This window comes from Rhinoderma darwinii, chromosome 4 (genome assembly GCF_050947455.1).
Source record: "Rhinoderma darwinii isolate aRhiDar2 chromosome 4, aRhiDar2.hap1, whole genome shotgun sequence".
NCBI classification, from domain to species: domain Eukaryota; kingdom Metazoa; phylum Chordata; class Amphibia; order Anura; family Rhinodermatidae; genus Rhinoderma; species Rhinoderma darwinii.
This window is the reverse complement of record NC_134690.1, coordinates 139,491,650-139,515,666: the sequence shown is the minus strand read 5'-3', so window position 1 is coordinate 139,515,666 and position 24,017 is coordinate 139,491,650. Positions and strand designations below refer to the sequence as shown.

The 24,017-nt window shown below is 40.3% G+C and overlaps 1 long non-coding RNA gene across 2 annotated transcripts in view; it reads left to right on the top strand.

Annotated features, from left to right (window-relative positions):
* Window positions 1–24,017, top strand: part of LOC142759454 (uncharacterized) — a 118,666-nt gene that overhangs the window by 48,890 nt on the left and 45,759 nt on the right. Inside the window, exons 5-6 of one of the 2 annotated variants that reach the window (XR_012883137.1) lie at window positions 3,740–3,823; window positions 5,660–5,736. This is a non-coding gene — a long non-coding RNA (uncharacterized LOC142759454). Of the gene's footprint in view, window positions 1–3,739; window positions 3,824–5,659; window positions 5,737–24,017 lie in introns of those variants that run through there. The other variant, XR_012883138.1, reaches the window with a different exon arrangement.

The following is a 24,017-nucleotide window of genomic DNA, read 5'->3' as shown; positions in this document are numbered from 1 at the left end:
GTTATGAGGAAAGATTGAAAGAATTAAACCTATTTAGCCTTGAAAAAAGACGACTAAGGGGGGACATGATTAACTTATATAAATATATTAATGGCACATACAAAAAATATGGTGAAATCCTGTTCCTTGTAAAACCCCCTCAAAAAACAAGGGGGCACTCCCTCCGTCTGGAGAAAAAAAGGTTCAAGCTGCAGAGGCGACAAGCCTTCTTTACTGTGAGAACTGTGAATCTATGGAATAGCCTACCGCAGGAGCTGGTCACAGCAGGGACAGTAGATGGCTTTAAAAAAGGTTTAGATAATTTCCTAGAACAAAAAAATATTAGCTCCTATGTGTAGAAATTTTTTTTTCCTTCCCTTTTCCCTTCCCTTGGTTGAACTTGATGGACATGTGTCTTTTTTCAGCCGTACTAACTATGTAACTATGTAATGTAAACAATGTATAATCACTTAAATAATAATTGTTTAACTAAAAAAAAGTTATATTGACACATTCCCTTTAAAGCCTTCTGTGTTACAGACAAAATGGATTAAAATAAATAAAATTGAAGTTTGTAAATTTCACCTCCACTTTGCTTTAATTCCTGTGAAATGCCTATAGGGTTAAGAAACTTTCTAAATGCTGTTTTAAATACTTGAGGGGTGCAGTTTTTAAAATGGGGTGATTTATGGGTATTTCCCAAAATATAGGCCCCTCAAAGCTACTTCAGAACTGAAATTGACCCTATAAAAATAGGCTTTTGAAATTTTCTTGAAAATGTTAGAAATTGCTGCTAAGCTTAAAAGCCTTGTAACGTCCTAGAAAAATAAAAGGATATTCAAAAAACTATGCAAACATAAAGTAGACATATGGGTAATGTTAACTAGTAACTATTTTGTGTGGTATTACTATCTGTCTTATAAGCAGATACATGAAAATTTTGAAAAATTCTAATTTTTGCAATTGTCCTAAACATTTGGGTGTTTTTCACAAATAAGCAATGAATTTATCGACTAAACTTCACCCCTGACATAAAGTACAATGTGTCACGAGAAAACAATCTCAGAATCGCTTGAATAGGTGAAAGCATTCCAAAGCTATTACCAGATAAATTGACTCGTCAGATTTTAAAAATGGGGCTCTGTCATTTTGTCCAAAAGTTGCTGCTGCGGGAAGGGGTTAACCAGGGCCGGCTGCATCTTAAAAAAAATATACATGATAAACATGAGGTATTAATTGATATTTTGGCCGAAATACGCGAGCTTGCAGCCACCCACCTCATGAATATGAGACGTGTGAGTGGCTGTTTTATCAGTATCTGCACCTGTGCAACCTCCCTCTATATAGCAATTGTGGCCTGTCTGCATCATGCTAAATGGTGGTGTTTTAACCTGCTCCTGTTTCAGTAAGTGGCCATGCTTTGTGTGTGTTTTTGAGTCAATTTATGTCCCTTTAGCTGTTGTGACGAGCTCCCAAAAGAAGACATATACAGTAATCCTAACCATCTTATAACCAGTTATTTTCAGTATAATGTGAGTAACTAAATTTTAAAACCTTGCTTGAAACAATAATATGTGGGTCATCTGATAAATAAAAATAACATTTCTTGAAATGCATTGTAAGTTTTCTGTTAATAATAACAACAATAATAATAATATTATATGTGCATATTATCTAAAACTTAATTGTGAAGGTTCTTATCTTAATAATTTGTGCTCCTTTGCTGTACTTTAAACCCTGAGCTGAAATTTACGCTACCGCTGCAATCAGGACTACAAAATGGGCTTACAGCGAACTATATGTATGCAACAGGGGCGTAACTAGGAAACCTATCGCTAGACAACCAGCCCTCCTGGAGGCAGAGCAGTAAAAAAGAGGTTAGAGCGGGCTCGTGCAAAAGCCTTGCCCAGACGGTTTAGCACTGGTGACCAGACCAATAGATTTGTTTGGTTCCGCACGAGTGAAGAGATAGGGATTTAAAAGGAGAAGGGTAGTTGAAGGTAAGGCCCTGTTCACATTATGTTTTTTCCCTATGTTTAGCATGTATGTCGGAAAGTTCCCAACGTACTGTATATGCTAAATGTATTCATAGGGCTCCAGTGCCAGACAGAAGCTAAAATCGTATATCCCTTTAGACTCTTTCTGGCTGTTATTCGTCAGTATAGCTAAAAAATGGTATGGAATATCATAGTAGACTACTCTATTTCATACCGGAAAAAAACATGCACGTTGAAAGTATACGTTTTTTTTTTACACTGGGAGCTTATGGATGATGTATGGCATCTGTCACAGGCCTCCGTTAAACTGATACCTCGGGAAGCTTCGGTCACGTCTCTGTCTATATATGGACATCTTCTTTTATTTATTTTCTCCTTCTGCTCCTTTCATAAACAATGGCTGAAATACAGGTTGTCTCATAGAATGTCTAGGTCAGAGTTTCCCAACCTTTTCAGGCTCGAGGCACCCCTGGAAAAAAAAAAAATTCTCAGGGCACCCCTACCAAAAATTGTTTACAAAACGACAAAAAAATGGCTAAAAATAAGTACTACACTCTTAGGGTATGTTCACACAACGTTTTTTTGTAAGCCAGAAACTAAAAATCTACCTCCAAATTTATTTAGGAATTTTGAGGCAGATTTTGAATTGACAGCGTTGTTTGACTTTTTTTTTTTTTGCCCACATTTTTTTATGCCGTTGAAGTGAATGCAAAAACCGCAGACAAAAAAGCACCAAACGAGCGCCGCAGGTTTTTTCTGCCTCCTATTAATTTCAATGGGAGGTCAGAGGCGGAAACCACTCGAAGACCATCAGCCCCCCACTCACAGTAATGACCATCAGCCCCCCACTCACAGTAAAATGACCCTCAGCCCCCAACTCACAGTAAAATGACCATCAGCCCCCCACTCACAGTAAAATGACCATCAGTCCCCCACTCACAGTAATGACTATCAGCCCCCCACTCACAGTATAATGACCCCTCAGTAAAGAGACCATAAGCCCCCTCCAGTAAAGCCACCAACAGGCCCCTCCAGTAAAGCCACCATCAGCCTCAGTCCCCCCTCCCTGATAAAATGGCCATTTGCCCCTCTAGTAAAGTGACCATCACAGAGAGAAAGTGTGCTTACTCTTGGGGAAGGAATAAATAAGGAGGTATAAGAACAACAACTCCCAGCATGTCCAGGCTATTATGTGATATCAATGGACATTACAGGGAGGAGATATAAGAGGAGAGAACTACAACTCCCAGCATGTCCAGGATGTTATGTGATATCAGAGAAAGTTTACAGGAGGAGGAGGTATAAGAGGAGAGAACTACAACTACCAGCATATCCAGGCTGTTATTATGGGATATCAGAGGGCATTACAGAGAGGAGGTATAAAAGGAGAGCACTACAACTACCAGCATGTCCAGGCTGTTATTATGGGATATCAGAGGACATTACAGGGAGGAGGTATAAGAGGAGAGAACTACAACTCCCAGCATGTCCAGGCCGTTATTATGGGATATCAGAGGACATTACAGAGAGGAGGTATAAGAGGAGAGCACTACAACTTCCGGTATTCTGGCTCCATTTCTCACACAACTGCTAACAAAGTAAAGAAAAAAAATACTTACCCTGCCCAGCGTTAACGGCTCCTCTCCCTCCGTCAGGCTCCTAGTGGGATGCGGTGGGCGGTACTCGTAACAGACGTCCGCGCGTCACGTCTGCTACGGGGGCGGAGCTTGTAGCAAAAAAAAATGTTTAATTTTTTTTTGCAGTGGACGAGCTGAGTGCCGCGGCACCCCTGGACGGCTCTCGCGGCACCCCGGTTGGGAACCACTGATCTAGGTGATAGTTAAAAGGTCAGTAGTGTTTGATTTGTTAAAGCAGTATAGAGCTTCTTTCTTTTTTTTTTTTTACAAGTCACCCACTTGACCTACGTAACAACACACTACTTGCAAAAACCATGGTACAGGTTTACTATACACTAATTTTTCTCCTCCCATTGTAGGCGTGGGGGTTCATTTTCTATTTTCTAAACACTTGAATTTGTCAATAATTGCTCAAAAAATAGACCAATATAGTCACTATATTTGTTTACACTGTCAACTAAATGGATTTGTTTGTATTTTAGCTGGGATTTATTTACTCCAACCCTGTTCACTAAATTTTACTGCTCTACTCATTCGCACAAACAAACAGACAATGCCACTATTTTTATTTGGTGACTTCAACTGTGTTATGAATCCAAAGGTGGATGGACTACGTGAAAATCTTTTAAGTGTAGTACTTTGTGTCCACTTCATTGGCTGGCTTTGTAACAGAGGTTGACTGGGTGGATGCATGGAGAGTAAGAAATTCCAAAACCCACTCTTGTTTATCTCGCCTTGACTGTGTCTTTTGCAACCGCTATGCAGTTAATATCTTGTATAAATTCAATCCGTACTGGATTACTATATTTGATAATACAGATGACTTAATATATAATATTAGGACCTTCTTTGATATCCATAAGGGCACTGCCTCGCAGTTAATTTTATTGGAGACTTTTAAGGCACACTTAAGAGGATTTATAATCAAGAAAGAGTTTCTACGTAAAAAAAAAATAAACTCCAGGAAGAGAACGTACTGACTAGAGCATTGGTAAACGCTGAAAGTGATTGTATTCTTGTACCCTCTACTATAAATAGCACTTTGCACGATAGGGCCTAAGAGGGCCTATACATTTTTAGGACTAGTCAAGCAACATTTATTAATGGGTCTAGAGCCAGTAAGATGCTGTCGAATATGGCTACAAACCAAGAGATATAGAATAAGGTGTTTTCGTTCAAGGCTAAGACATGTGCCCTCTTAAACAGTCCATTGGAAATTGTAGAGGAGTTTAGGCGATACTATGAGGAATTATATTCCTCTAGAGAATGATATTAGGGGAGTAACCTCTTTTCTGGCTGGTTTATTTCTCCCCAAGCTCTCGGATGGAATATCTGAGAACTTGAAAGGACCTATTAGTGAAGAGGAGCTATATGCAACTTTGGAACAACTTTCAATTGGAAAGGTACCTGGTCTCGACGGCATCCAATTGGATATATATCTTAAAATTCGAGATATTATAGCACTCTTATTGACATTACATTTTGCCTTTGAGAAAGGGGAGCTCCCTCCTTCAATAGAGGAGGCACTTATTGTAACTATTTTTGAAGCCTGATAAAGACCCAACTAGTATAGGTGCGTACCATCCTATTCCACTACTAAATAGTGATGTTAATTTGCTTGCTAGAGTACTAACCAACCATTTGATGAGGGTAATTGCCTATGTTATACATCATGATCAAACTATTTTTATGCCATTAAAATCAACCTATATTAATCTCATGCATCTTTTTGGCCATATTGAATTCTATCAGGAAGCTGAAGGGGCCAGTAACAATATATATGGCATACCCTCGAGGCATTTGGCTTTGGACTAAGATTTATTGGATGGTTAAAGATTGTATATCATTGCCCTGTGGCCAAGTTAAGGGTTAATGATGATATATCCGCTCCTTTCAGACTAAATAGGGGTACTCTCCAGGGGTGACCCTTGTCACCGCTGGTTTTTGCGGTGGCGTTAGAGCCCCTGGCGGTTTATATTCGTAATGACACTCTCAACAAAGGCTTATGATATGGGGATATTTGTGAATCTATTTCTCTTTTCACAGATGATATGCTGCTGTTTTTGGCTGTTCCTGTCAATCCGTTCCCTATGATCATTAAAAGATTAAATATATTCTGGATTAAGAATCAGTTGGTCAAAGTCTGCTCTCCTCCTGCTATGGGGCAATGATTATTCTTCTGTGACGTATACTCTGGTACAGGCTAAGATTGTCTATCTCGGGAAAGGTAGTTTACAAGATTATGTGAATCTGAACATACGCCCTTTAACCCCTACCCGCACGAGTAAGTAACTATACGTCGTCGCGGGGGGTTACTTCCCGCACGAGGACGTATAGTTACTGAGTTGTTTCCGGTGCACACTTTCGGCGGCAGTGTGCACCAGGAACCGGATGGTCAGCTCCACTCTTGCCGGCCAGCGGTCCTTTGCCGCTGATTTCGGCGAATTGACCCCTTAAATTTGGCAATCGTTTGCAATCGCCGAATTTTAGGGCTTTCTAGCATATTGTCAGACCCCGGTCCGAAATCGCGGCGTTTGCCGATAGTTAGCATGGCAATAGCTTCCGTGTCTGCCATGGACGGAAGCCCATCAGGACCAACCTTCGGCTGGTCCTGATAGGCTTCTTGTCAGAGTGACAGGAAGTCACTGTGACGTTCCCGATGCACACTGACGACGACAAGGTGTGCATCGGGAACTGGGAGATCAGCTGTCCCCGACAGCTGACACTCCAGTGTTGCCGATCAGCGGCTCATCGCCGCTGATTTTGGCAATTAACCCGTTAAATGTGGTTCTCGATTGCGATCGCCACATTTAGGGGGTTTGTAGCACATCAGCAGCCCCCATGCAATTGTGGGGGTTGCTGATGCTTGTGATGGCATCTGGAGGCCAGGCAACGGCCTCCGGGTCTGCCATGTATGGAAGCCTATGAGGACCAGCCTCTGGCTGGTCCTCGTAGACTTACTGTCAGAGTGACTGTGACGTCACACTGACAGATGGAATACATTACACTACCTAGGTAGTGTAATGTATTCTAGCAGCGATCAGAGCTGCAGGTAAAAAAAGAAAGTGTAAAATGTAAAAAAAAAAGTTAACCCCTTCCCGCTCCTGGACGTACTATTAGGTCATGGTAGCTGTATCGTTCGCGCTCCATGACCTAATAGTACGTCTCGGGAGTAACGGCCCTTTCGGCCGTCCTCCCGACACATGCAGGAGCTGTGACAGCTGCTGTCTCGTACAGCAGCTGCCGCAGCTCCTACAGCGGGGACCGATCGCTGTGTCCCCACTGATTAACCCCTTAAAAGCCGCGTTCAATAGAGATCCCGGCTTTTTAGGGGTTAAGCTACCATCGCCGGCCTGCTACACGATAGCGGCCGGCGATGGTGACTATGGCAACCGGACACCAAACAATGGCGTCTGGCTATGCCATCGAGGGAAGCCTAGTGGGTCCTGACAAAGTCAGGACCCACTATGCTTGCTGTCAGTGAGTAGTTGACAGCTCTAATACACTGCACTACGCATGTAGTGCAGTGAATTAGAATAGTGATCAGGGCCTCCTGCCCTCAAGTCCCCTAGTGGGACAAAGTAATAAAGTTAAAAAAAAGTTAAAAAAAGATGTGTAAAAATAAGAAAATAAAAGTTTTAAACGTAATAAAAGTAAAAATCCCCCTTTTTCCCTTATCATTCCTTTATTATTAATAAAAATAGATAAATAAACAAATAAACTATACATAATTGGTATCGCCGCGTCCGTAACGGCCTGAACTACGAAATTATTTAGTTATTTATCCCGCGCGGTGAATGCCGTAAAAGAAAATAATAATAAACCGTACCACAATCACAATTGTTTGGTCACTTTACCTCCCAGAAAATGGAATAAAGAGATCAAAAAGTTGCATGTACCTAAAAATGGTACTGATCGAAACTACAGTTTGTTATGCAAAAAATAAGTCATCGCACGGCTTTATTGATGGAAAAATAAATAAGTTCTGGCTCTTAGAATAAGGTAACACAAAAAGTGAATGATTGTTTACAAAACGTATTTTATTGTGCAAACGCCATAAGACATAAAAAAACTATAAACATATGGTATCGCTGTAATCGTATCGCCCCGCAAAATAATGTGAATATGTCATTTATAGCGCACTGTGAACGCTGTAAAAAAATAGAATAAAGAAACAATAGTAGAATTGCTGTTTTTTAGTCACCACGCCACTTAAAAATAGAATAAAAACTGATCAAAAAGCTGCATGCACCCCAAAAAAACTACAATGAATTCCTTAAGGGGTCTAGTTTCCAAAATGGGGTCACTTTTGGGGGTTTCCACTGTTTTGGCACCACAAGACCTCTTCAAACCGGACATGGTGCCTAATAAAAAAGAGGCCTCAAAATCCACTTGGTGCTCCTTTGCTTCGGAGGCCGGTGCTTCAGTCCATTACCGCACTAGGGCCACATGTGTGATATTTCTCAAAACTGCAGAATCTGGGCAATACGTATTAAGTTGCGTTTCTCTGGTAAAACCTTTTGTGTTATAGAAAAAAATAGTATAAAAAGGATTTTCTGACAAAAATAAATATGTAAATTTCACCTCTACTTTGCTCTAAATTCCTGTGAAACACCTAAAGAGTTCATGAACTTTCTAAATGCTGTTGTGAATACTTTGAGGGGTCTAGTTTCTAAAATGGGGTGTTTGATAGGGGTTCCTAATATATGGGACCCTCAAAGCAACTTCAGAACTGAACTGGAACTGAGCATTTCCTACTCCAAGACGACCCCAGTTTTGACCGTTTGTATAAACGGAGACCCCTATTAGACCGTTTCAGTGCCCGGTTTTCCAAGCATACACCCCCGAGAATTGTATTTCTATTGATGAGTCCTTGGTACATTTTAAAGGGAGGTTTCAATTCCGCCAGTACCTGCCGGGTAGGAGAGCAAGGTATGGCGTGAAGATGTATAAGCTGTGCGAGACTGCATCAGGGTATACCTACAAATTTAGGATATATGAAGGGAAGGACACCAGTGCTCAGCCCCCAGAATACCCCCCTTACTGGGAGTTAATGCAAAAATTGTGTGGGATTTGGTGCACCCACTGCTGGACCAGGGTTACCACCTCTACCTGGATAATTTTTATACCAGCGTCCCACTCTTCAACTGCTTCGCTTCCAGAAGTCATGTGGCATGCGCCACTGCTAGAAGAGATCTGAGAGGCCTCCCTAAGACTCTGCTTGGGCAAACACTCAGAAGGGGTAATTGCAGGGCACACTCTAGCAGCAACATATTGTGTGTCAAGTACAAGGACAAGAGAGATGCCACCCGAGTACCCATGTACCCGTACGAGGTACCAGTACAGACACCCCCAAACCAGACTGCATCCTGGACTACAATAGGTACATGGGAGGGGTGGACTTGTCAGATCAAGTCCTGAATCCTTACAGCGCCATGCGGTGTTGTTTAAGAAGCTGGCCGTGCACATCATACAGATGGCATTGTACAACGCGTACGTGCTACGTCGATGTGCAGGCCAGACGGGAACTTTCCTGGAATTTCAAGAGGGGGTTATCAAGAAAATTTTTATGGACTAAGAAGCCCCCCTTCCACGTGATTGCTGTGTTGCCGGTGGCTGCAATGGTAATCGGAGGCCTAATACTTACCTCCCGGGCCACCAGCAATGAGCCTCCTATGCCCCGCTCGCTGGCGGGGCCTAAAAGGCTTCCGGTAACATCGGCAAGATTCTGCCGGCTCAGAAGCTGAGCCGGCGTTATCAGCAGTGGGTGTACACTGTATGTTACAGCGGACAACCCGCTGTATCAGCAGGAAATGGAGCTAGCTCCGATTCCTGCCATTAACCCCTTAGATACAGCGATCCAAAGCAATCACTGCATCTTAGTGGTTTGTAGGAAATCGGCTTCCTGCCATGCGATGGCAAGGCTGCCAACTGCTACTAGTGCAACAGGAGGCCTAACAATGGCCTCCTGTCTGCCGTAACGGAAGCCAATTAGGCCCGGAGCCGGAGCCTGATCGGCTTGCTGTCAGTGAACAACTGACAGTTCTAATACATTGCACTACATAAGTAGTGCAATGTATTAGAACATCAATCAAACAGTTGGATCTTCAAGTCCCCTAGTGGGACTAAAGAAAAGTTGTAAAAAATAAAACAAAAGTTTCAAGTAAAAAGTGACATAAATTTTTTTCGCCCTTTTTCCCTTATCATGTCATTTATTATTGAAAAAAATAATAAAACCATACATAGTTGGTATAGCCGCATCCGTATCGACCTGAGCTATAAAAATATTATCATACAGCTCCGTCGACGAAAAAATTTAAAAGTTATGGCTCTTACAACTTGGCGACAGAAAAAATACATTCTTTTTACAAACTAATTTTATTGTGCAAAAAGTTGTAAAACATAAAAAAGTTCTATAAATTAGGTATCGCTGTAATCATACGGACCCACAGAATAACGTTTACATGTCATTTATGACGTGTGGTGAACGCTGTATAAAAAAACGATGCCATAATTGCTGTTTTTTGATCACCTTGCCTCCCACAAAAAAGGATAACAAGTGATCAAAAAGTCGTATGTACCCCAAAATGGTACCAATTATAACTACAGCTCGTCCCGCAAAAAAAACAGCCCTCATACCACTACGTCTATGAAAAAATAAAATTAGTTAAGGCTCCAATAAGTTAGGAAAGAAAAACATGCAGTTGGGCCGGCCCGAGGGGAACATTTCTTCTGTTTGAAGTGGCGATTTATCAAGGCCCTAATATTAGTGAACCAGGAAGGGGAGGGCCCAAACATTTCTGCTGGAAGCGAGGACGCCTGTATTATACCAGGACAACACTTCCCTGCTAAATTCCCCAAACTGCAAAGGTGCAGAGTGTGGACCAAAAGGGGGATAAGAAAGGATATTTATCAGTGCGACACTGGCCTATGCATAAAAGATTGCTTCATAGCGTAACAAATATTTATGGATTATTTTATTGTTTACCCCATTATTACACTACCTGACTATGCCCCTGATGTACTCTGCCCAGCTCACATATGCCCCACATTATAAAATGAAATACCAGTAAAACTCCAAACAAAACTACTACCAAGCAAAATCCAATGCTCCAAAAGCTAAATGGCGCTCCTTCCCTACTGGTTTCCTACGGTGTGCCCAAACAGCAGTTTACTTCCACATACATGGCATCGCCATACCCGGGAGAACCCTTTTAACAATTTTTGGGGTGTGTGTCTCCAGTGTCATAAGCTGGGCACGACATATTTCCCACTGATATGTCACATCTAGGGAAACATTTTAATTTTAACTTTGCACCATCCGCAGCGCAATCATTTATGGAAAAGACCTGTGGGGTGAAAATGCTCTCTACACCCCTTAATAAATGAAAACCTATTCGTACAAAAAGGGGGGAGATGATCTTGTTTGATGAATGTAAGGAATCATAGCATCAGTGCTAAACACAAGATCTTACGTAAAACCAAGTAAATCTTGGTGCATTGACCCTCAACAACTGATATAACACCTACAAAGAATTGGGTACAATTAACACAAAAAGTGAAGCAAAATAATCACAAACTTTATTGAGAAAAATGTAACAATGATAAAAAATGAGTCATGCAAAGCATGGATAAAAACGTTCAAAAATTACAGGGAATAAGGTACAAAGAAATGGGAACAGAGTATAATGACATGAACTCAGGTGGGGCAACAAGACTGGTTGGTAACGTGATTAGAGCAAAAGTACAGCATTGGTAATATGTTGTAGTCAAATAGCATGTATTAATGCTGATATGTATATAGCGATTCTGTTGCCAAACACTCATCTACCATGAAACTGTTATGAGGATAAGAACAGATGGATACATGATACTTCAAGTGAATAAATCATGGAATAAGTAGATAGACATAACATACCCATAGTGATGAAAAACCCTGTAATGAGAGACCGTCAGACCCGACGCGCGTTTCGGCGGGATGCCTTCGTCCGGGGGTGGCGTCTCTCCAGCTGGTATCTCCCCTTATCTATAAACCCCTGCCCAATCATGTGCTAGTACACAGGGTAAACAAACAGCTTGTCAACGGCGTCATGCGCCAGGTGTAGATGAGACCGCTTACGAACCTCTGACAGCACGTCATCAGAGTGGTAGCGGAGCAACGGCGTCTGACGCCGAGGTGCCGCTCCCACTCCGATACAGACACACCAATCGGAGGGAAGCAGAGGCCCATCCCCCTGACGTAAGGGCACAGCTCAAGCGCCTGTGCAGGTGATAGGATGTACAGAAAAGGCACATGATTGGATAGAGCGCCGAGACAACATAACATCGTAATGTAAATAACTACTGTGAATTCATTAAGCTTTACGATAAAAATCCATATGTATGTGTAAAAACATTTAATGCTATAGCCATTAAAGGTAGTGTAGCTTATATAGTGAAAATAAATCGGTTGGAAATCAATGTATATATCTGTATGTTTATGTTAATGTGAAAGACGCAACAGTGTGAACAGAGATATATCCAAAGTGACAGGTAAACATTTACAAGAAAAAGATATGCTGAAAAATAATAAATAAACAATAATCATAATGAATTGGAGAGTGACAATGTGTTTAATAAATAATGTACCATACAAAGACATTAATACTCATATAATAAAAAGAATGTATAAAGAAGGTGTGTAGTGCAGCATGGGAAGGAATATAATTAAAAAAAAAAAAAATAAATGTGAAAAAAAAATATATATATATATAATATATATGTATACATGTAAATATGTGTGTTTAAGCAAAAAATATTAAGATTATTAATCAATAAAAATTTATTGATTAATAAACGTTACATAAAGAGTGAGTAGTGAGTCAAAAACAGTGATGAATAATGTATCCAATGAATATAAATTATATGTAATATATATATGTGTGTATACATCACACTCAATAAACCCACATGTACAAAAATATATACAAGTATTTACGAAAAGAGTAGTTTTATATACATTTGGGTACAGTATATATACATACACAAATATAGATATATAAAAATACAAATGGATGATGTATATAATGATACAGAATAAAAATTACAGTAAATAATCAAACAGTAGTATATTATTATTATATGAAAAAAGGAAGTTTCTTCGAATACTTTGTAATTTCCAAGTCTCAGTTTCCTCTAGCTATAAAGTTTCTTGATTGGTTCTATATGAAAGGGAAGAAAGTAATAAGTTAGATACACAATAACATAAATAGTTAAAAGATACTTAAAAGATGACCCGCTGGAGGTCAATGGTCAGAGAAACGGAGCAAAATTAAGATTTTCATTGAGACCCAAGGGGCGCATTGTTCTCAGAGTCCAGATCCATTTTGCCTCACACTTCGCCAGATTTTTTGCAACTTCACCTTTACGGATATTTTGTTTAATACAATCTATCCCTTTTATTTTCAATTTAGTAGAATCACAGGAATGGTGGGTTTTGAAATGTCTTGCAATGGGTTTTAAGGTCTCAATCACCTCTATCTCTTTAGCCATTGTGATGTCGCGTATATGTTCCCTTACTCGTATTTTAAATTCTCTCGTAGTCAAACCAACGTAGATCTTAGGACAGGGGCATGTTGCATAGTAAACAACCGCTTTCGTGGAGCAGGTAATTGAGTGTGTAATATTGTAGGAATGTTTACCTGTCGAGTCGGAGAAGGATGTCGCTTGTTCAATGTTAGGGCAGGCGACACAGTGCCCGCATGCCTTACATCCCCATTTAGGGCCTTTAGTTCCGAACGGGAATCTGTAGTTCTTATTCTGATAATGGCTTCTCACCAGGTAATCTTTGAGATTCTTAGACCGTCTCGCTGTAACACAGGGGTATCTAGGAATATATTTTGCGATGGTCGAATCTGTGAGTAAGATAGGCCAGAATTGTTTTAAAATTCCTTTCATCTGATGCCAATGTGAATGGTATTCTGTAATGAATCTCACCTGTGTGTCGGATTTGTTTTTGGGTTTGGGGAACAACAGACTTTCTCTGGGCGTGTTCTTAGCGCGATGGTAAGCCTTCTTTATTGAACGCTTGCTGTATCCCCGTGCCAGGAACCGATTGGTGAGATCGTATGCCTGTTTTTCAAATCCGTCCAAGGAGGAACAGATCCGTCTAATTCGTAAGAATTGACCCGTTGGAACGGCCCGAACTGTCTGTACGGGATGAGAGGAGGAGGCAAGAAGAAGGGAATTAACTGCAGTGGCCTTACGAAAAACATCAGACTGGAGGAAACCATTTGAGTCTCTGGTTAGTTTTACATCCAAAAATTCCACCTGGTGTTTATCACAATGATATGTGAGTTTGATGTTCAATTTATTTTTATTCAAGTCCCCGATAAAGGTTTCAAATGACTCAGATGTACCCTTCCAGACGAGGAGGATGTCATCTATGTACCTGGCCCAAAAGATGACCCTGTCCATAGAGACATCCTGCCTCCCCTGGAAGAGGTCCCTCTCCCACAACCCCAGGAACAAATTGGCATATGACGGGGCACACGCTGCCCCCATCGCCGTGCCCTGGAGTTGTAGGTAGAAGTTCTCGTTGAAGATAAAAAAGTTATGCGTAAGAGCAAACTCCAATAGTTTGACCAAGAAACTAGAGAGGGCACTTTCCATATTCCCTGACGTTAAAAAGAAGGAGACCGCTTCTAAACCATCAGAGTGTCGAATGCTGGTGTATAGCGACTCCACGTCGCATGTGGCCAGCAGCATGTCTTCCTCCACGCTGATGCCGTCTATTTTCTGCAATAGGTCCGCCGTATCTCGGACATAGGATGGTAATAGTTCTACAAGACTCTTTAGATGATGATCGATATATTTACATATCTTTTCAGTCAGGTTACCCCTACCTGAAATTATAGGTCTTCCCGGTGGGACTTTTGAGTCTTTATGGACCTTCGGGAGTAGGTAAAATGTGGATATCGTCGGTTCTGTTGGAATGAGTGTTTCGTAAAGTGCTTTCGTAATAATGTTATCAGAAACAGCTCTTGTCAGGATCTTATCTAGTTCTGTTCTGAAAGTGCAAAGGGGGTTAAATGTTAGTTTTTTATAACAATTTTTCTGATGCAATTGTCTATAAGCCTCTGATTCGTACATTGTACATGGCCAAATTACAATATTACCGCCTTTGTCGGCTGCTTTGATTACAACGTCACTAAGTTTCTTTAATTTGTTTAGACTTTGGCGTTGCACTTTTGACAGATTATCATTGTTGATATTACTGGAGATTCTCTCAAATTCTTGGCTAACTGCCTTGACAAAAGAGTCCACTGCTGGACACATTGTCATTGCTGGAAAGCGTTTTGATTTAGTCCTTAAAGATAAGGGGATAGTACCTGTCGAGTCATATACTTGTTCATTTAGCAGTTCCTCTAAATCCCGTAGAGTCTGTTGTTCAGTATCGGTTGGAAAAATGTCATCGTGTTCGGATCTATGAAATAATTTTTTATATATTAAAGACCTACCAAATATATGCAGGTCCTTAACAGCAGAAAATGTATCAAACCTGGCGCATGGAGAGAAAGTCAAACCTTTTTCTAAAACCTCCATATCAGGAGTAGAAAGAATGTGCGTGGACAAATTAATTACCTTGAGAGGGTTCGGTATTTCATCCATCTCAGGTTTTCTTTTGTTGGCCGCTTGTCTATATGTTGCTTTTCTTTTCTGTCTAGTTCCGTATGGATGGTAAGGTCGTTGGTGTGACCTACCTTCTGATTCACTTTGAGATGATAAGGATGTTATGGATAAAGAGCGGTTGTTCTGTGCCAAATGGTGGCTCTTTCTCCATTTATATATTTTCTTCTGAGCGTAATCATTAGTGTCACGCGAGAACTTTTTAGACTTTATTTCTTTAATGTCCTTCTCCCATTCACCGAACTGTTCCTCCAGTGTACGGTTGAATAGAGCAAGGCCCTCTGATGTCATTCTTTGATTCAGGTGACCTTGCACTTCATCGATCTCAACATCCATCTCATCTAGTGTGGTTTGATTCAGATTCACAAGTAACTCCATAAAACGGAACGAACTCTGATCGCAGATCTCCTCCCATCGTGTGATGAAAATGGTATCATCTATGGGAAATGACGGGAAGATCTGGACTCTGAGACCTCTGGGAATCAATTTCCGTTTTAAATAGTTCTCCAAAAATATCTTGTTCCACCATATCTTCATACGGCGATGGAGTAACATTTTGTACTTGTTTTGTAATTCGCTCACGTTTCCCTGACCATTAAAAACAGGCTGAGAAGACTCATTGCTAAAAACTTGATCCATCTGGGTGCGCCAGATACGTTCTCTGGCTTTATGGTCCATGGACCCTGTTGTACTTGAATCTGTGGAGAACACAGTACATATTAACCAACGAAAACCTATTCGTACAAAAAGGGGGGAGATGATCTTGTTTGATGAATGTAAGGAATCATAGCATCAGTGCTAAACACAAGATCTTACGTAAAACCAAGTAAATCTTGGTGCATTGACCCTCAACAACTGATATAACACCTACAAAGAATTGGGTACAATTAACACAAAAAGTGAAGCAAAATAATCACAAACTTTATTGAGAAAAATGTAACAATGATAAAAAATGAGTCATGCAAAGCATGGATAAAAACGTTCAAAAATTACAGGGAATAAGGTACAAAGAAATGGGAACAGAGTATAATGACATGAACTCAGGTGGGGCAACAAGACTGGTTGGTAACGTGATTAGAGCAAAAGTACAGCATTGGTAATATGTTGTAGTCAAATAGCATGTATTAATGCTGATATGTATATAGCGATTCTGTTGCCAAACACTCATCTACCATGAAACTGTTATGAGGATAAGAACAGATGGATACATGATACCTCAAGTGAATAAATCATGGAATAAGTAGATAGACATAACATACCCATAGTGATGAAAAACCCTGTAATGAGAGACCGTCAGACCCGACGCGCGTTTCGGCGGGATGCCTTCGTCCGGGGGTGGCGTCTCTCCAGCTGGTATCTCCCCTTATCTATAAACCCCTGCCCAATCATGTGCTAGTACACAGGGTAAACAAACAGCTTGTCAACGGCGTCATGCGCCAGGTGTAGATGAGACCGCTTACGAACCTCTGACAGCACGTCATCAGAGTGGTAGCGGAGCAACGGCGTCTGACGCCGAGGTGCCGCTCCCACTCCGATACAGACACACCAATCGGAGGGAAGCAGAGGCCCATCCCCCTGACGTAAGCGCACAGCTCAAGCACCCGTGCAGGTGATAGGATGTACAGAAAAGGCACATGATTGGATAGAGCGCCGAGACAACATAACATCGTAATGTAAATAACTACTGTGAATTCATTAAGCTTTACGATAAAAATCCATATTTATGTGTAAAAACATTTAATGCTATAGCCATTAAAGGTAGTGTAGCTTATATAGTGAAAATAAATCGGTTGGAAATCAATGTATATATCTGTATGTTTATGTTAATGTGAAAGACGCAACAGTGTGAACAGAGATATATCCAAAGTGACAGGTAAACATTTACAAGAAAAAGATATGCTGAAAAATAATAAATAAACAATAATCATAATGAATTGGAGAGTGACAATGTGTTTAATAAATAATGTACCATACAAAGACATTAATACTCATATAATAAAAAGAATGTATAAAGAAGGTGTGTAGTGCAGCATGGGAAGGAATATAATAAAAAAAAAAAAATAAATGTGAAAAAAATATATATATATATAATATAATATATATGTATACATGTAAATATGTGTGTTTAAGCAAAAAATATTAAGATTATTAATCAATAAAAATTTATTGATTAATAAACGTTACATAAAGAGTGAGTAGTGAGTCAAAAACAGTGATGAATAATGTATCCAATGAATATAAATTATATGTAATATATATATGTGTGTATACATCACACTCAATAAACCCACATGTACAAAAATATATACAAGTATTTACGAAAAGAGTAGTTTTATATACATTTGGGTACAGTATATATACATACACAAATATAGATATATAAAAATACAAATGGATGATGTATATAATGATACAGAATAAAAATTACAGTAAATAATCAAACAGTAGTATATTATTATTATATGAAAAAAGGAAGTTTCTTCGAATACTTTGTAATTTCCAAGTCTCAGTTTCCTCTAGCTATAAAGTACTTGATTGGTTCTATATGAAAGGGAAGAAAGTAATAAGTTAGATACACAATAACATAAATAGTTAAAAGATACTTAAAAGATGACCCGCTGGAGGTCAATGGTCAGAGAAACGGAGCAAAATTAAGATTTTGCCACCCCCGGACGAAGGCATCCCGCCGAAACGCGCGTCGGGTCTGACGGTCTCTCATTACAGGGTTTTTCATCACTATGGGTATGTTATGTCTATCTACTTATTCCATGATTTATTCACTTGAAGTATCATGTATCCATCTGTTCTTATCCTCATAACAGTTTCATGGTAGATGAGTGTTTGGCAACAGAATCGCTATATACATATCAGCATTAATACATGCTATTTGACTACAACATATTACCAATGCTGTACTTTTGCTCTAATCACGTTACCAACCAGTCTTGTTGCCCCACCTGAGTTCATGTCATTATACTCTGTTCCCATTTCTTTGTACCTTATTCCCTGTAATTTTTGAACGTTTTTATCCATGCTTTGCATGACTCATTTTTTATCATTGTTACATTTTTCTCAATAAAGTTTGTGATTATTTTGCTTCACTTTTTGTGTTAATTGTACCCAATTCTTTGTAGGTGTTATACCCCTTAATAAATGCGTTGTGGGGTGTAGTTTCCAAAATGGGGTCACTTCTCAGCGGTTTCTTTTATTATTACACAGCAGAGCCTCTGCAGTTGCGAACCAATACTGTGTAAGTTGCCAAATTAGGCCTCAACTTCGCATGGTACTCTCTCACTCTTGAGCCCTGTCGATAGTCCAGGCAAAAGATTAGGGCCACATGTAGGGTGTTTCTAAAACCGGGAAACACAGCATAATAATTAGAGAGCTGTCTTGTTATGGTGGCACTAACTGGGCACCACATATTGGCATATCTATGGAAAAAAAATCAATTTTCACTCTGCAACATCGAGTGCACACTAATTTCTGCAAAACACCTGCAGGGTTAAAATGAATACCTTGAGGGGTGTAGTTTCCAAAATGGGGTACTTGTGGGGGGTTTCCACTGTTTTAGTCTCACAGGGGCTTTGCAAATGCAACATAGCGACCAGAAACCAATCCAGCAAAATCTGTACTCCAAAAGCCAAATGGCACTCCTTCCATTCTGAGCCCTAATGTGTGCCCAAACAGCAGTTTATGACCACATATCGGGTATTGCCCTACTCAGGAGAAATTGTGTTACAAACGTTGTGGTTCTTGTTTTTCTTTTATCTATTAAGAAAATTAAAAAATTTGAGCTAAAGTTACGTCTTACTGAAGAAAAATGATTTTTTTTATTTTCACTGCCCAATCCTAATAAAATCTATGAAATATCTGTGGCGTCAAAATGCTCACTACACCCGTAGATGAATTCCTCAAGGGGTGTAGTTTCTAAAATGGGGTCACTTGTGGGAGGTTTTGTCCCTTCGGGGGCTTTGCAAATGCGACATGGCCTCCGCAAACCATTCCTGCTAAATTTGAGCGCCAAATGGCGATCTTTCCCTTCTAAGCCCTGCCGTGTGTCCAAACAGCCGTTTATTACCACATGTGGGGTATTGTTTTAATCGAGAGAAATTGCTTTACAAATATTGTAGTGCTTTTTCTCCTTTAGTCCTTGTGGAAATGAGAAAAAATTAGCTAAACCTACATTTTCTTTGAAAGAATGTATATTTTAATTTTCACGGCCTACTTCCAATAATTTCTGCAATAAACCTGTGGGGTCAAAATGCTCACTATACCCCTAGATAATTTCCTTGAGGGGTGTAGTTTCCCAAATGGGGTCACTTTGAGGGAATTTCCACTGTTTTGGCACCACAAGAGCCCTTCAAACCTGGCATGGTGCCTAAAATATTTTCTAATGAAAAGGAGGCCCCAAAATCCACTAGGTACTCCTATGCTTCTGAGGCTGCTGCTTCAGTCCATTCGCACACTAGAGCCACATGTGGGATATTTCTAAAAACTGAAAACTCTGGGCAATTTGTCTGTTAAAACCTTCTGTGTTACAAAAAAAATGGATTCAAAATCAATTTCTGCAAAAAAATATTAAATTTGTAAATTTCACCTCTACTTTGTATTAATTCCTGTGAAACATCTAAAGGGTTAAGAAACGTTCTAAATGCCGTTTTGAATACTTCGAGGGGTGAAGTTTTTAAAATGGGGTGACTATTTCGGGGTTTCTAATATATAAGGCCCTCAAAGCCACTTCACAACTGAACTGGCCCCTGTAAAAATAGCTTTTTGAAATTTTCTTGAAAATGTGAGAAATTGCAGCTCTAATCCTTGTAACATCCTAGAAAAATAAAACGATATTCAAAAAACTATGCCATTCTAAAGTGGACATATGGGGGATGTTAATTAGCAACATTTTTGTGTGGTATAACTGCCTGTCTTAAAAGCAGATACATTTAAATTTAGAAAAATTCACATTTTTGCAATTTTTCACTAAATCTTGGTATTTTTCACCAATTAAATACCGAATATATATATTGCAAATTTTGCCAGTAACATAAAGTACAATGTGTCATGAGAAAACAATCTCAGAATCGCTTGGATAGGAGAAAGGATTCCGAAGTTATTACCACATAAATTGAAACATGTCAGATTTGAAAAATTAGACTCTGCCAGGAAGGTCAAAAGTGGCCAAACCGGGAAGGGGTTAAAATTTACCAAAAAATATTCTGGATGGAGTAAAAGCTATCAAAATGAGTATTAATAGTTTTCCACCAAAATAAAATAAAATTGTGATCCGTTTATATAAATATGAAAAAGTGGTACTTTAGGCTCTTTGCAATTTGCAAGAGGTGAACTTGTTGTAAGGCCCTGTGTTTCATCACACAAGTTTCACCTTGCTAAAGAGTACAGAAGCCAAGTTTATGTTATCTTAATATTGGGATTAGTCAAGGTGGCCTGGACTTGCTCTTCAGCACAAGCTGACTTATTTGTGTATTGATGTGTGGGCATGTTTGCATATTAGCTAGTGTGGGAGTAAGCACACAGAACTGTGGCCTTCCATGTCAAACATTGTTTTACACAATAAGCCAACTGAGTGTAGCATAACATATCATAGTGTATAACTAATATGTGGAGTATTTTTGCATCTCATGTTCAAATTCAAAATGCAGACAAGTTGTAACATGGAAATATCTCAGAATAAATGCCATAACCATTCCCAAGCCATCAGGGCAGAGTGACCAGTGGAAGTGACTATACAGAAAAATGAAAAATATTAGGGACACGGTTCAAAGCTTTTTGTACTTTCAGGGTCAATGCCAAGTACACAGCAGATTTGTCCAAGCCTGGATATATTCTCAAAACAAACATACATGTGGGCATGCACAATAAGCAGGCTGACTTCTTATGAGTTTATGACTGAATTGCCAAATCAAACATGAGCGTCTGATGTAACTGGACCTCAAAATCATATAAACAATGAATAGAATAAAATGAAATTTATATATTCCTTTTATAACCTGCCTCCCAAATAGTATTTTAAATGTCCTAGTCCAGGAGTAAGTTGGAATAGATATTTGTAAGTAATTCACTCAGAGCCCCTCATACATTTATTACTAGGGCAATTTTCACAGGCTCAAATTGACTTTTTCTACCCTCATCTGGTGTCTGCAGCGGCAATTGCGGCTTAAAATCTGGACGAAATCCAACACGATTTGGTGTGGACTTTTGGCCGGAATTTCCTGCATTAATTGGGTCGGATTTGATATTTTTTGAGTCATGGAATGTCCGTGGTCTAGGCAATAGAGTTAAAAGGGCAATAGTGTTTTTGATTTGTTAAAGCTGTATAGATTTTCTTTAATTTTTCTAACTAAAGAAACTCACTTGATCCATGCATCGACACATTACTTGCAAAAACCATGGTATGGGTTCATCATACTCCTTTTTTTTCCCCCCATACTAGGGGGGTTAGTTTTCTATTTTCTAAACACTTAAAATTGTCTATAACTGCACAAAAAAATAGATCAATGTGGTCGTTGTATTTTTCTACACTGTCAACTAAATGGAATTGTTTGTATCTTAGCTGGGCTTTATTTACCACCACCCTGTTCAACTAGAAATTCTATCAATGCTTTACTCATTTGCCAGAGACAAATGGACAATGCAGAGGCGTAGCTAGGTTCTCCAGCACCCGGGGCAAAGATTCAGTTTGGCGCCCCCCCCCCCAACCTCTTTCCCGACATCTCCTTCCCCCTCGCCGTGTTTGTTTTCCCTACCAATCGACGTGTCATTTATTTTTATGTAACGCGAGCATAAAAACATTTGTATATTTTACAAGCAATATGGTTCTATACACAACACCAGAACCAAGCTCAGTACATATATACAGCCCCAGAAGCAAGCTCACTACATATATACAACACCAGCACAAATACAGCTCAATTTAGTGCAACCCCTGCCGTATAGGTGTGTACGGCGTAAAACTACAGCTCCCAGCATGGCCCAAACAATGATAAGGATATGCCGTTTCACAAAAAATAAATCCTATCATAATCACACCACCCATCATCTCGCTGCAGATCATACAGTGACTACAGTGCTGATTAGAGGCAGAATAAACATTTACATTAAGTGACTCACCGGTGACGTCTCAGATTCTAGTTCTTTTTCTCCATCCGGTCCAGACCTCTATGGTGGCTTCTCCCGGTCACAGACCATTTCTGCAGTTTGCTGCTCAGATGTCTTCAGCGTCTCACTTTTCCAACATTTCTGCACCTACAAATAAATATAAAGTTATCATTATACCACACACTACGCCCCTAAATATAATAGCGCCATACACTGCACCTCTAATTATAATAGCACCATACACCGTGTCACAAACACACACACACACACACACACACACACTGTGCCCCCTGTAGATAGTGCCTGCCATAGAGCCCCTGTAGATAGTGCCCCCATACAGACCACCCCTGTATAGTGTCCCACAAATAACTCCCCCTATAGTGCTCTACAGATAGCCCACCCCTGTATATAGCCCCCTGTAGATATAGCCCACCCCTGTATATAGTACTCTACAGATAGCCCAACCATGTATGTAGCACCCCTGTAGATATAGCCCACCCCTGTATAGTGCTCCACATATAGTCCACCCCTGTATATAGTGTTTCACAGATAGCCCACCCCTGTATATAGCCCCCCTTGTACATATAGTCCACCCCTGTATATAGTGCTCCACTAGATAGTCCACCCCTGTATATAGTGCTCCACAGATAGCCCACCCCTGTATATACTATATACAAGGGTGGGCTATCTGTGGAGCACTATATACAAGGGTGGACTATATGTACAAGGGGGCTATATACAGGGGTGGGCTTTCTGTGGAGCACTATAGGGGGAGCTATTTGTGGGATACTATATACAGGGATGGGCTATATCTACAGGGGGACTATATACAGGGGTGGGCTATATCTACAGGGGTGGGCTATATCTACAGGGGTGGACTATATCTACAGGGGTGGGCTATATCTACAGGGGGCTATATACTATATAGCCCCCCTGTAGCTATAGCCCACCCCTGTATATGGTGCTCCATAGATAGCCCACCCCAGTATATAGCCCCCCTGTAGATATAGTCCCCCTGTATATAGCCCACCCCCTGTAGATATAGTCCACCTGTATATAGCCCACCCCCTGTAGATATGGTCCCCCTGTAGATAGCCCACCCCAGTATATAGCCCCCTGTAGATATAGTCCCCCTGTATATAGCCCACCCCCTGTAGATATAATCCACCTGTATATAGCCCACCCCCTGTAGATATAGTCCCCCTGTAGATATAGCCCCCCTGTAGATATAGTCCCCCTGTATATAGCCCACCCCCTGTAGATATAGTCCACCTGTATATAGCCCACCCCCTGTAGATATGGTCCCCCTGTAGATAGCCCACCCCAGTATATAGCCCCCTGTAGATATAGTCCAACTGTATATAGCCCACCCCCTGTAGATATAGTCCCCCTGTATATAGCCCACCACCTGTAGATATAGTCCCCCTGTATATAGCCCACCTCCTGTAGATATAGTCCACCTGTATATAGCCCAGCCCTGTAGATATGGTCCCCCTGTATATAGCCCATCCCCTGTAGATATAGCCCCCCTGTAGATATAGTCCCCCTGTAGATATAGTCCACCTGTATATAGCCCACCCCCTGTAGATATAGTCCCCTTGTATATAGCCCACCCCCTGTAGAT